The sequence below is a fragment of the Corvus kubaryi genome, unplaced genomic scaffold, assembly GCF_017639235.1.
Source record: "Corvus kubaryi isolate FWS band 111438036 unplaced genomic scaffold, C.kubaryi_AGA036_p1.0 132, whole genome shotgun sequence".
Classification (NCBI taxonomy): Eukaryota; Metazoa; Chordata; class Aves; order Passeriformes; family Corvidae; genus Corvus; species Corvus kubaryi.
Genome location: NW_024580666.1, coordinates 7410940 through 7413300, shown reverse-complemented (window position 1 = coordinate 7413300; position 2361 = coordinate 7410940). Strand labels below are relative to the sequence as shown.

The window sequence follows — 2361 nt, the reverse complement described above, 5'->3', positions numbered from 1 at the left end:
GGATTTCTTTGTCTTCATGTTAGAAAGTCAACAGAACAGAAAACTAAGTGTGAAAAAAAAAATGTTGGGTGTCTTGGAAAGAAACAGCCATAAACCTGACTGTTGAGTAACTTATGCACAGCAAAGCTCATTTTTTACTACATACACAAGAGAACATCTTTTGTTTCAGAACACATTTGTCGCTACAAACAGCTCTGAGGGATACAGATACGGGATTTGGGGTTCACAGCACATCTTCAGGTTTTCTGAATAAAATCATGGCTGGAGATGCCCAGTGAGTAATGACGGTGTTCGCTTGCAAGGAGAGTGTGGTCAGAGCAGCTGTGTCAGGACAAAGGGTATGGTTCAACAGAAAACAAGTATTTTTCATAAGTGAGATGTAGGCAAACAAACCAGTATTGCTGCTCTGCTATTGCATCCCAGTTGCTTTAAGGGCTACAGCCTGGGGCAAGGAGCAGGGAGGGATTAGAAAGGACACTTCTTAAAAAGAAAGAAAAACCTCCAACAAACTGTGAAGAGAAAGCAAGACACAGGATAGCAAAAGTATCTTTGCTCAGTGCCCTGCCATTTCACTCCTGCTTCACTCACAGAAAGAGGTGAAATGCAGTCATTGAGCCTTCCATCTCCACCATCAAAAGCTTTGGAGTTGACCAGTTCCTGAATTTTCCTAGTGACTCAGGAGATCCCTGAAAGATGAGTTCTGTTTTCAGGAAGTATGCCCTAAATTACAAGGTACTCCAAGAGCAGTAGCCACAGCCTGTGAAGCAGCCTCCCTTCCTCACAAAGCGGTGAGAATGGATGAGTTCAGGCAATTTATTGCAAAATTCTGCAAGATTCTACTTGGCATAATTTACTCAGTCCTGACCCAACAGGGAAGGACAGGTAATAAAACCAGCACCACTCATTCTGGTTCATTCAGTTCATTAATTTTCTGTACCTTTTCCACTTTCTATAAGTATTTTTGTCCTTTCAGTCTTCTCCTCTAGTGCAATCACTTTGGATTTTTTTCACTGCCATTTGCTACCAGCAATAAATAATAATAAGGAGCTCCACTTTTGAATCAGGCAGAGACAAACACAGCTTTGAGGAATCATACCATGGGTGCCCTTAATAGCCAAGGCAGAAGTGCTATTGGCCTGAGCAATTATTTATCAGACACCCTCTGATCATCCACCTTCTTCACAAGTCTGTTCCAGGGTATAGGACCAGTCTGTGGGATGGATTCTAGCTAAGGTAGTACCAAGGCCTGAGGACAGAAATTAATTCCTGCGTGTCATCCAGTAATGGGAACTGCCCATGATCACCACCTCAAAGCAGGCAGACATCCTTTCCCATGGGAACCGCAGTGCTCCTTGTCTGCTGCGATTTTCAAGACAGTCTGTTGGAGAATGAGAAAGCAAGCTGCACAGAGTAGTGCTGTCTTCAAATAAATAAATCAAAAAAGCTGGGAGAAAAAAAGTTTACACTTGGGGATGTTGGGCATTAGATCTCCTAGATTAACACATAGTAAAAAAAAGAAAACAGGATCAGACCTATATCCTTCCATCCAAAGGACAGATGCTTGCTGGACAAACACATGCATTATGAATTTCTTTAAATAACTTCCCAGCTACTGGGCCACTTTGCTCTTAGCACCAAGCAAAGACCAAAAAAAAAAAAAAATCTACATTATTTATGGGCATCAGATTTATTAACTGCCCGATATGAGACCCCACCTGCATCTGGAGTGCTGCATCCAGCACTGGAGTCCTCAGCACATGAAAGACATGGACTTGTTAGAGCAGGTCCAGATGAGAGCCATGAAGATGATTGGAGGGCTGGAGCACTTGTCCTATGAGGAAAGGCTGAGAGATTTGGCACTGTTGACTTCAGAGGAGACTCCAGGGACACTTCATTACTGCCTTTCAATACCTAAAAGAGGTCTGTAAGAAAGATGGGGACACACTGTTTAGCAAGACCTGCTGCAATAGGACAAGGGGCAATGGCTTTAAACTGAAGGACGGTCGATTTAGATTGGATATTAGGAAGAAATTCTTTACTGTGAAGGTGGTGAGGCAGTGGAACAGGTTGCCCAGAGAAGCTGTGGATGCTCCGTTCCTGCAGGTGTTCAAGGCCGGGTTGGATGGGGCTTTGAGCAACCTGGAAGCAGATGATCTTTAAGGTCCCTTCCAAACCAAGCCATTCTAAGATTCTCTAAGGGATTGCTGGAAACAACCGCATCTTCCAGCAAACACTACAAACAATAGTTTCAACACTACAAACAAGAGACACCCAAGCCCCCAGACACTCCGCCGCTGTCCGGGAGGCGGGAGCGGGAGGAGGCCCGGCCCGGGCTGTCCGGGAGGCGGGAGCGGGGCACGG

The 2361-nt window shown here is 44.8% G+C and overlaps 1 long non-coding RNA gene across 1 annotated transcript in view; it reads right to left on the bottom strand.

Moving 5' to 3' along the window:
- Window positions 1–34: 34 nt before the first annotated feature.
- Window positions 35–2361, bottom strand: part of LOC121666242 — a 5369-nt gene continuing 3042 nt past the window's right edge. The window contains exon 3 of the long non-coding RNA XR_006016623.1: window positions 35–1922. This is a non-coding gene — a long non-coding RNA (uncharacterized LOC121666242). The remainder of the gene's footprint in view (window positions 1923–2361) is intronic.